At 39.1% G+C, this 12,176-nt stretch overlaps 1 pseudogene; it reads right to left on the bottom strand.

Annotated features, from left to right (window-relative positions):
* Positions 1–12,176, bottom strand: part of LOC103294057 (protocadherin alpha-C1-like) — a 32,996-nt pseudogene that overhangs the window by 16,911 nt on the left and 3,909 nt on the right.

The following is a 12,176-nucleotide window of genomic DNA, read 5'->3' on the forward strand; positions in this document are numbered from 1 at the left end:
TTTTATTTCCTCTCTAGAGAAGTATCTATTTAGGACCTCTGCCCATTTTTTAATTGGGTTGTTTGTCTTACTTCTGTTGAGTTGTATGAGTATTTTATATATTTTGGAGATTAACCCCTTATCAGGTGTTAGTTCTTTGAAAGTATAGAAAAACTCCCCTCTAAAGCCACATGGGCCAGGGCTTTTGTTTGCTGGGAGTTTTTTAATTACTGCTTCAATTTCATCAGTTGTTATTGGCCTATTCAGGTTTTCTGATTCTTGATTCAGTTTTGGGAAATTGTATTTTTCTAGGAATTTGTCCATTTCATCCACAATGTCTAGCTAGTTGGCATATAGTTGTTTGTAATATTTTCTTACAATTTTTTTGTATTTCTGTGGTGTTGTTACTTCACTGTTTTCATTTATGATTTTATTTATTTGGGTCCTCTCTGTTTCTTGATGAGTCTGGGCAATGAGTCATCAGTTTTATTTATCTTTTCAAAGAACTGGCTCTTAGATTCATTGATCTTTGGTATTGCTTTTTTTGTGTGTCTCTATATTGTTTATTTCCACTCTGATCTTGATTATTTCCTACCTTCTACTTACCCTGGGCTTTTCTTGTTGTTCTCTTTCTAGTTGTTTTAGTTGTAGTGTTAGGTAGTTTATTAGAGTTTTTTCTTGATTCTTGAGGTAGGCCTGTAATGCTATGAATTTCCCTCTCAGGACTGCTTTTGCTGTTCCATAGATTTTGGGTTGTTGTGTGTTTATTCATTTTTTCCCAGGACATTTTTTTATTTCTTCATTGGTAACCTATTAATTGTTTAATAACGTACTATTTAGCCTCCATGTGTTTGAATGTTTTTGAGTGTTTTTATTGTAGCTGATTTCTAGTTTCATGACATTGTGATCTGAGAAGATGCTTGATATGGTTTCAATCCTCTTTAATTTGTATAGATTTATTTTGTGTCCTAACATGTGGTTTATCTTTGAGAATGTACCATGTACACTTGAGAAGAATGTATATTCTTCAGCTTTGTGGGATGGAATGTTCTGTTAAATGTCAATTAAATCCATCTGACGTAGTGTGTTGTTTAAGGTTTCTGTTTCCTTGTTGATTTTTTTGTCTGGAAGATCTATCCAATGATGTCAGTGGGGTGTTAAAGTCCCCTACTATGAATGTATTGCTGTTGATCTCTCTCTTAAACTCCTCCAAGGGCTTTTTAATACATTTATGTGATCCTATATAGGGTGCATAAATGTTTACCAGGGTTATATCCTCTTGTTGGATCCATCCCTTTGGTATTATGTAATGGCCTTTTTTGTCTCTTGTTATGGCCTTTTCTTTCAAGTCTATTTTGTCAGATATAAGTATTGCTACCTGAGCTTTTCTTTTAATTTCCATGGAAAATTTTTTTCCATCCCTTCACTTTCATCCTATGTGAGTCTTTTGTTTTGAGGTGGGTCTCTTGTAGACTGCATATAAGTGGGTCATGTTTTCTTATTCATTCAGTTAGCCTGGGTCTTTTGATTGGAGCATTTAATCCATTTACATTTTTAAAAAATATATATTTTATTGATTTTTTACAGAGAGGAAGAGAGAGGGATAGAGAGTTAGAAACATCGACGAGAGAGAAACATCGATCAGCTGCCTCTTGCACACCCCCTACTGGGGATGTGCCCGAAACCAAGGTACATGCCCTTGACCTGAATCGAACCTGGGACCCTTGAGTCCGCAGGCCGACGCTCTATCCACTGAGCCAAACCGGTTTCGGCAATCCATTTACATTTAAGGTTATTATTTGTTGCCATTTTTATTCTTTACGCCTATGTCTCTCTCTATATGTATTCCTCTTTTTTTAAATCTTTATTGTTGACAATATTACATATGCCCCTCCTTCCCCCCACTTGACCGCTTGTAGTCCTCCCCAGCTTATTTCTTCTTATTATTACAGCAGTCCCTTTAACATTTCTTGCAATGCTGGTTTGGTGGTAATGTACTTCTTTAGCCTTTTTTGGGGGGTCTGGGAAGCTCTTTATTTCCCCCTCTATTTTGAATGATAGTCCTGCTGGATAGAGTAGTCTTGGTTTCAGATTCTTGGTTTCATTACTTTAAATACTTCATGCCATTCCCGTCTGGCCTATAGTGTTTCTGTTAAGAAATGAGCTGACAACCTTAAGGGAACTCCCTTGTAGTTCACTGACTGTCTCTCTCTTGCAGCTCTTAAGATTCTCTCCTTGTCCTTAATGTTTGCCATTTTAATTATGATGTGTCTTGGAGTGGGTCTCTTTGGGTTGCTCTTGTTTGGTATCTTCTGCACTTCCTGAAATTGTGTGGCTTTTTCCTTCACCAGCTTAGGAAAGTTTTCCATTATTATTTCTTCCAACGGGTTCTCTATCCTTTGCTCACTTCCTTTTCCCTCTGATATCTATAATGTGAATGTTATTTCATTTCATATTGTCCCAAAGTTCCTTAAACTGTCCTCATGCTTTTAAAGTATTTTTTCTTTTTGCTGCTCTGAGTAGTTTTTTCTACCTTATCTTCTAATTCACTTATTTAATCCTCTGCTTCATTGAGACTGCTTTTAATTCATTCCAGTATATTCTTTTCTTCCTCTTTTCTTTTTGGTTAATCCTCACCAGAGAATAATTTCCCATTGATTTTGTAGGGAGAGTGGACGAGAGATGGAAAGACAGATAGAAACATCGATGTCAGAGAAACACATCAATTGGTTGTCTCCTGCAGGAGCCTGCAACCAAGGTTCATGGCCTTGACTGGAATTGAACCTGAACCTTTGGTCCGAAGGCCGACACTCTATCTGCTGAGCCAAACCGGCTAGGGCTCCAATATATTCTTGATGTCAGATAAAGTATTCTTCATTTCTGTCTGGTTCTTATTCATAATACCTATATCTTTTTTCATACTGATGTAGCTTTCACTAAGTTCCTTGTAATTCCACTAAGTTCCTGGATTTTCCCCCCTCAGTTTCTTGTAATTTGTGCTCAGTTGCTGGAGCATCTTTACAACCATTGCTCTGAAATCTATATCTGATAACTTTCTTGCCTTGATTTCTTCCAGGCCTCTTTTGGGCAATCCCTTCTTTTCTTTAATTAAGGGGTTGTTTCTTTGTCTCCCCATTTTGTGTTTATATCTGTGTATTATATCTATTTGCTATGACTTCTAGTCTGTGAGGTGGGCTTTTGTAATTAATGTCCTGTGGGACCTAGAAGTGTGTTTTCATTGTACTTCTGAGCTATTTGCTCTAGATGTGTCCCTTTTGTGGATTATTGGGACTATTCTGTTGTGATTTGATCTAGATTATTGTCCCTTTTATGGGAGGACACTTCTTTGAGGCTGGCTGTGAGGCTCAGTTGCTACCATGTCATGTGGTCTGTTTGTACAGGTGCAGTTTTTACGTTGTTTCTTCAGTGCTCCTTAGTCAAAATATACCCAACCAACTATGCTTTTCTTTTTTCCAAGCTGACTGCACTGTATTTTAGCTGTAAATACAATTCGTGGCTGGGAGCAAGGGCTTTCAAACTTCTGTTAGAGTGCAGCCTTTTCATTCTTTCTAATTCTTTAAGTTGTAGTGTTAGGGAGTTTATTAGAGCTTTTCCTTGTTTCTTGAGGTAGGTTTGTAATGCTATGAACTTACCTCTTCAGACTGCTTTCTATGTGTCTGATATATTTTGGGTTGTTGTATGTTCATTTTCTTTTTTTTTTTAAATATATTTTATTGATTTTTCACAGAGAGGAAGGGAGAGGGATAGAGAGCCAGAAACATCGATGAGAGAGAGACATCGACCAGCTGCCTCCTGCACATCTCCCACCAGGAGATGTGCCCGCAACCAATGTACATGCCCTTGACCGGAATCGAACCTGGGACCTTCCAGTCCGCAGACCGACGCTCTATCCATCGAGCCAAACCGGTTTCGGCTGTATGTTCATTTTCATTTGTTTCCAAAAAGTTTTTAGTTCTTCATTGAGTTCATTGGTAATTCATTGTTTAATAACATGCTATTTAGCCTCCATGTGCTTGAATGTTTTTGAGTGTCTTTTAAAAATATTTTTATTGATTTCAAAAAGGAAGGGAGAAGGAGGGAGAGATAGAAACATCAATGATGAGAGAGAATCATTGGTCAGCTGTCTCCTGCACATCTCACACTGGGGGCTAAGCCCGGAACTTGAGCATGTACTCTGACCAGGAATTGAAATGTGTCCTCCTGGTTCATAGGTAAGCGCTCAACAACTGAGTCACCCTGGCAGGAATTGAGTGCTTATACTGTAGTTGATTTCTAATTTCATGCGTTTGTGATCTGAGAAGATACTTGATATGATTTCAATCTTCTTGAACTTGTAAAGAATTGTTTTAAAATACATTGAGGCTAAGTAGCATGTTATTAAACAATGAATGGGTCACCAATGGGATCAAGGAAGAAATAAAACATCCTGGAAGCCGTGGCTGGTTTGGCTCAGGGCTTAGAGTGTTGGCCCGTGGAACAAAGGGTCATGGGTTTGATTACCAGTCAAGGGCACATACCTCAGTTGCAGGTTCGATTCCTGGTGCCTAATGGCAAAAGGCAATCAATTAATGTGTCTCTCACACATCCATGCTTCTCTTTCATCCTCCTCCCTCCTTTCCACTCTCTCTAAAAATCAATGGAAAAAAGAATTCTTGCATCAGGCTAGAAGGAGACTATGGGGGGAAAAAGAAGATAATATGTAATACTTTCAATAATAAAGATTTAAAAAAATATGTTCTTGCATGAGGATTAAAAAGCAACAATAAAAATACTTCCTGGGAACAAATGAAAATGACCACACAACAACCCCAAATCTCTGGGACACAGCAAAAGCCATACTGAGAAGGAAGTTCATAGCACTACAGGCCTACCTAAAAAGAAAACTTAATAATAAACTATTTAACACTACAACTTAATGAACTGGAAACAGAACAACAAGAAAATCCCAGAGTAAGTAGAAGGAGGAAAATAATAATGATTAGAGCAGAAATAAATGATATAGAGACTAAAAAATTTTTTAAAAAAAATCAATGATATTAAGAACTGGTTCTTTGAAAAGATAAACAAGCCCTAGCTGGTTTGGCACAAGTGGACAGAGAGAGTGTCAGCCTGTAGACTGAAGGATCCTGGGTTCAATTCCAGTAAAGGGCACGTACCTCAGTTGCAGGCTCCTCCCTGGCTCAGGCCCTTGTCTGGCTCATGCAGGAGGCAACCAATTGATGTGTTTCTCTCACATTGATATTTCTCTCTGTCTTTCCCTCTCTCTTCCACTCTCTTTAAATATCAATGGAAAAACATCCTTGGGTGAGGATTAAAAACAACAACAACAAAAAACAAAAAAGAAAAGATACACATATGGACAAATTCCTAGAAAAATAGAATTTCCCAAAACTGAATTAGGAAGAATCAGAAAACCCGAATAGGCCAATAACAATGGAGGAAATAGAAATAGTATTAAAAATAACAAAAGCACTGGTCCAGACAACTACATAGGGGAGTTTTACCAAACATTCAAAATAGAACTAACACTTCAAACTAATACTCCTCAAACTATTCCAAAAAATCCAAGATGAAGGAACATTTCCAAACTCTTTTTATGAGGCCAGCATTATTCTAATTCCAAAACCAGATAAAGACACAACAAAGAGAGAGAACTACAGGCCAATATCTCTGATAAGCATAGATGCTAAAATCCTCAACAAGATATTAGCAAATCAGATCCAGCAATATATTAAAAAGATCACTTAACATGACCAAGTGGGATTTATTCCAGGGATGCAAGGCTGGTACAATATTTGCAAATCAATTAACGTGATACATCACATAAACAAATTGAAAGACAAAAATCACATTATCATATCAATAGATAAAGAAAAAGCTTTCAACAAAATCTAACACCCATTTTTGATAAAAACTCTCCACAAAGTGGAAATAGAGGGATCATACCTCAACATAATAATGGCCATATATAAGAGATCTACAGCCAACCTCATACTCAATGGGCATAAACTAAAACCATTTTCCCTAAGAATAGGAACAAGACAGGGATGTTCACTTTTACCACTCTTATTCAACATTGTACTAGAAGTCCTAGCCACAGCGATCAGACAAGAAGAAATAAAAGGTATCCAAATTGGAAAGAAGGAAGTAAAACCTTCAGAACCCAAAGACTCCACAAAATAACTACTAGATTTAATAAATAAATTTGGCAATGTAGTAGGATACAAAATTAACACCCAAAAATTGATGGCTTTTTTATACACCAATAATGAATTCTCAGAAAGAGAAACTAAACAAACAACTCCATTTGCCATTGCAACAAAAAATTAAGATACTTAGGAATAAACTTAACCAAGGAAGTAAAAGTCTTGCACTCAGAAAACTATAAGATGTTGAAAAAAGAAACAGAGGAAGATATAAACGAGTGGAAGAATATACCGTGTTCATGGATTGGTAGAATTAACATAATTAAAATGTCCACACTAACCAAAGAAATCTATAGAATCAATGCAATTCAATACTTATTAAAATACCACCAGCATATTTCACAGATCTAGAACAAATACTACAAACATTTATGCCGGAAACCGAACATTGTCACTAATAGAGAAATGTGAAAAGGGAATCCGGAAGGCTGGTCAACCTTAATTGCTCTGAATGGTCGGAGCTATTCACTCATTGTTTAGTTGAGACAATGGCAGTTAAAGCAATTTCCACCTGTTAATCATATGTAAATTCTTGCTGATTGTCTATTATTGGAATTTCCTGCCTAAAGGATATGGGTGTTTCCCATAGCCTCAATAAAAGGGATAGCAAGGCCAGAGCAGTGGTAGTCCTCCCCCTAGAGGTGGACTCCCGCCTGGCCCCCCAATTTCCCAGATTAACTCTTTTCCAGTCTCTTTTCATTTGTGTGCAGCCTTCTCCAGAACACGGAACCCTGAACAGGAACCCTGAACCATGCGGGACGTGGAAGGGCCTCCCACACATTTATATGGAAGCAAAAAAGATCCTGACTAGCCATAACAATCTTGAGAATGAAGAACAAAGTTGGAGGGATATCAAGTTATACTACAAAGTCACCATAATCAAAACAGCCTGGTACTGGAACAAGAACAGGCATGCAGATCAATGGAACAGAACAGAAAACCCAGAAATCGACTCAAGCCATTATGCTCAATTAATATTTGACAAACAAGGCAAAGGCAAGAGCCTTCAGTGGAGTCAAGCCAGTCTCTTCAATAAATGATGTTGGAGCCCAGGACCAAACCAGAGAGAGTCGGACCTGCATTACCACCATTTGTCCACTATCCAGAACTGAAATGTCATTGCTGACATGTACACATAAGGAACTGTTTGACATTGAAATTGGGTCTCAAAAGAACTGTTGGCCCAGAAAGAAACTCACTACAGACTGATTAAAAAAAAAAAAAAGATGTTGGAAAAATTGTAGACAGATACATGCAAAAAAGTGAAATTAGACCACCAACTTACACCATACACAAGATTAAACTCAAAATGGATAAAAGACTTAAATGTAAGTAATGAAGCCATAAAAATCCTAGAAGAAACCATATGTAGATGTAGCAAAATCTCAGACATCTCTTGCAGCAATATGTTTACAGACACATCTTCTGGAATAAGGGAAACTAAGGAGAAAATAAACAAATGGACTAATTCAAAATAAAAAGCTTCTGCACAGCAAAAGAAACCATCAACAAAATGAAAAGGAAGCCTTCTGTATGGGAGAACCTATTTGCCTATGATACATCTCATAAGGAGTTAATATCCAAAATATATAAGGAACTCATACAACTTAACAAAAGGAAGACAAAACATCCAATTAAAAAATGGACAAAGGACCTAAAGAGACACTTCTCTAAAGTGGATATACAGTTGGCCAAGAGAGATCAAGTTAAAATAACAATGAGGTATCATTTCACATCTGTCAGAATGGCTGCCATCGACAAATAAACAAATGACAAGTGCTGGAGAGAATGTGGAGGGAAGAGAACTCCAGTACACTGCTGGTGGAAATGCAGACTGCTGCAGCCACTATGGAAAACAGTATGGAATTTCCTGAAAAAATTAAACATGGAACTGCCATTTGACCCAGTGATCCCACTTCTAGGATTATACGCTAAGAAACCCAACATACCAATCAGAAAGAACATATGAACCCCAATATTCATAGAAGCACAATTTAAAATACCACATTTTCTGGCATATAAGACGACTGGGTGTATAGAAGATTTTCCTGGGTTAAAAAGTCATCTTATACGCCAGAAAATATAGTAGTTAATATTTGGAATCAGCCCAAGTGCCCATGAGTGGATGAGTATATAAAAAAGATGTGGTATATTTACAACATGGAATACTTTGCAGCTCTAAAAAAGAAGGTATCTTACCCTTTGAGACACCATGGAGGGACCTGGAGAGTATTATGCCAAGTGAAATAAGCCAGTTAGAGAAAGACAAGTATCATATCATCACTCATATATAGAATCTAAAGAACAAATGATGAGCAAAATAGGTCCAGAGACATAGAAGCATGGTACAGAGTGTGGAATCTCGGAGGGAAGGTGTGGGCGGGTTGGTGGGTGGGAAGAGATTAACCAAAATACTTATATGCATATATCCATACCCATGGACAAAGACAAGAGTGTGGTGAATGCTTTGGGGTAGGGCAGGTGCAGGCTGAAGGGGGTCAGTGAGGGAGGAAAAGGGGACATCTGTATAACTTTCAATAATAAAATTAAAATTTTAAAAAGAGCTTAGTACCATGACTAGCACAAAATCTGATGAATAAATATTACCCACTATATTCAGTGTTCTTAAGATTCTGGTCCTCTATATCAATAGTCTGCTCAGGATGCCATAAAAAAATACCAAGGATTGATTGGCTAATTTTCTTGCAGTTTTGTAGGCTGCAAGTACAACCTCAATGTGCCATCAGGGAGCTTAATAGTGAGGCCTTTCTTCCTGCCTTATATAAAGGCATCTCCTTGCTGTGTCCTCATATGGCCTTTTGTTTGCTTTCAGATAGAGTGAGAGAGAGATCTCTCTGGTGCCTCTTCCTCTTCTTATTAGAACACCAGTTCTATTAAATTAGGGCCCCATATTTATGACCCCATTTAACTTTAGTTCCTGTTTAAAGGCTTTATCTCCAATACAGTTACATTGGGCATTAGGGCTTTAACATATGGATTCAATGGAGACCCAATTCAGTCTATGGTACCCTCCTTAACCTGACATTCCTGACTCATCTCTGTCTAGTAACACACATGCCAGGTTCTGCCACAGTAGTACTAAAATGCATATCCTGCCCTCTTTTCTAGTCAAAATTATGACCAGTTCAAACTTCTGAAGATTTCTCCAGTACAAATAATGACTCCTTTTTTTGCTCCTATGTTACTTTGTTCAAAACATTAATATAGCTAACTCTAGAACAGTATTTATCAATATGCATATTTCTTTTACATATGGTTTCTGTTAAATCCCATAATCATTACTAGTATATGTAATTATTATTAATAAGTTTATTTTATTAATTTCTCAAGTGATCCTCAAAGAGGGTATTGATTCAACAGAATCTGAGAACATTAAAAATATGCTTATTTGTAGATGATGGTACCTTTAGCTGATTATGAAGCATTGAAAGAAGAGCAGGTTTTATGGAAAAAAATCTTTGATTTGACACCTATATAGTTTGAGGTGCATGCAACACATCCAAGTGTGAAAATATTATATAGTTGTTTAATATAGCCAGTCTTGGATTGATACACAAGTTGGGCTTTGATCTCATTTTATAAAATTAGCACAAGCAAATGATGTGACAAATAATCTTTTATTCTGTGTTAATGAAGAATAATGTAAATTATCTCTTTATTGTATATACTTGCTCAATATTCTTCTTCTATCCACTTTTTCCATGTCTTTTAACTTCTAAACTGCTAATTTTTAATATCATAAAACTGGACAGGATCTGAAGTAATTGGGATCTATAGAGTTTATCTAAATTAGTTCCCTTCATTTGTAGATGAAGTAAGCCCACTGTAGCTAGTTAAGTAGTTAAGTGACGCATCCAAGATCACAGTTAGTTTCCAAATAAGAATTAGCATTTATATTTTCTAATTCCAATCATAAGTCTATTCCATTATACCAGCAATTCCTAAATAATATTCTTCAGAACAAAACTGCGAGAATCTCAGTGAATAAAATAATTCAAATGTGTCTTTTAACCCTGAATACAATCCTCTCTCTTTAACAGTTATAATGAACAACTTGTTTAACTTTATTTAACCCAACATACTATCTAATAAAAGAGAAACATGCAAATTGACTGTACCTCCACTACACCCACCAGCCAATCCAAGTGAGTATGCAAATTAACCCAACTAAGATGGCTTCGGCCATGGAGCTGAGCAAGCAAGAAGGAGGCTTGGGTTGCTCCCAGCGATGGAGGAAGCCAAGCTTCCCGCCCACTCCAGTCGCTCGGCACCGGTGTATGCAAATTAACCACCATCTTTGGTGGGTTAATTTGCATACTCACTCTGATTGGTTGGTGGGCATAGCGGAGGTACAGTCAATTTACATGTTTGTCTATTATTAGGTAAGATAAATAAATTCCAGATACCTGCTTCCAGCCGGCCCTGGCCTCTGCTCAAGGAGGCACTGAAAAAAAAGAAAAAAGAAAAAAAGGAGGGGCTTGGAAGTTGGGTCGCCTGGAGGTGATCAGGCCAGGATGGGTTGGCTGTTGTGGGTAATCAGACCAGCTGGGGGGCCAGTTGGGGGCGAGCAGGCTGTCAGTGGGGGTCAGTTGGAGGAGATCAGGACAGCAGGGGGGGAGGCAGTTTGGAGTGAGCAGGTCTGCAGTGGGGGCAGTTGGGGGAGATCAGGCCAGCAGGGAGGGAAGGTGGGGGCGAGCAGGCCTGTAGGGGGTCAGTTGGGGGTGATCAGGCTGGTGGGGGGGCATTTGGGGGTGAGCAGGCCAGTGGCGGGGGGCAGTTGGGGGCAAGCAGGCTGGCAGGCAGAGTGGTTAGGGGCAATCAGGCAGGCAGGTGAGTGGCTGGAGCCAGCAGTCCCAGATTGGAAGAGGGGTGTCCAACTGCCAGTTTAGGCCTGATCCCTGTAAACTGGCAGTAGGACATCCTTCGAGGGGTCCCAGATTGGAGAGGGTGCAGGCCGGGTAGAGGAACACCCCCCCACCCACATTCACGAATTTTGTGCATCGGGCCACTAGTCTATATATATAAAAGCCAAGTGACCAGAATGACCAATGACTGGAACGACTGAAATGACCGGTCGTTATGATGAGCACTGCGTTGGGCCAACCAGCCCGATGGGGCAGGGCCAGCCAGCCAACCTCCTACGGGCACCTCCCCCTGGCCGGCCCGGCCCCCAATCAGCCTTCCAACCCCAGTCAGGCCAGCCAAACTCCCCAGCCCCTCCCCCTGTCTGACCGGCTCCAATTGGCCCTGATTGAGGCGGGCTGGCCAGACTCCATCCATGCAAGAATTTGTGCAGGGGGCCTCTAGTTTAATGATAAAAAACATTCTCTACTATATGGATATGGATCCGGCACTTTTAACAATTCCTTTTAACTACAGCAAAGATTGCTGAAGTCAGAAATAAAGTATAATGTTAATAGGAAATGCTTTGGGAAATGATGCACTGTGTCATACTTTAGTATGACACTACTTGGTTTAAAAGGAACTCGGTATGCTTTGTAAAATATTTATCCTGCTGAGATAAGGTTAGAATAATGCAAACAGTTTGCTTCTTTGATAGATTTATGGTGTTATTGGAAGACATAGGCATGTAAATTAAATAACCCTACCTAATAAAATAGTAATATGCAAATTGACCACACCTTCGCTATGCCCAAGCCACGCCCACCAGCCAAAGCCACACCCACCATCCAATCAGGGTGAGTATGCAAATTACCCAACAAAGATGGTGGTTAATTTGCATACGCTGAGGGAGGGAGGAGTGAAGACTGAAGACAACTTAGAAGGAAGAGGGAGGAAACTCGGAAAGCAAGGTGGCTGCCAGAGGAAAGCCCAGGTGGGGCGGGGCGGGCAGCAGCAGCGCGTGGGTGCAGGCGCGGTGGCCACAAAGGCGACGGCAGCAGCTGCTTGCAGGATTCTTCCTGCAAATGGGCTACTAGTTGCATTAAT

This window comes from Eptesicus fuscus, chromosome 5, assembly GCF_027574615.1.
Source record: "Eptesicus fuscus isolate TK198812 chromosome 5, DD_ASM_mEF_20220401, whole genome shotgun sequence".
NCBI lineage: Eukaryota > Metazoa > Chordata > Mammalia > Chiroptera > Vespertilionidae > Eptesicus > Eptesicus fuscus.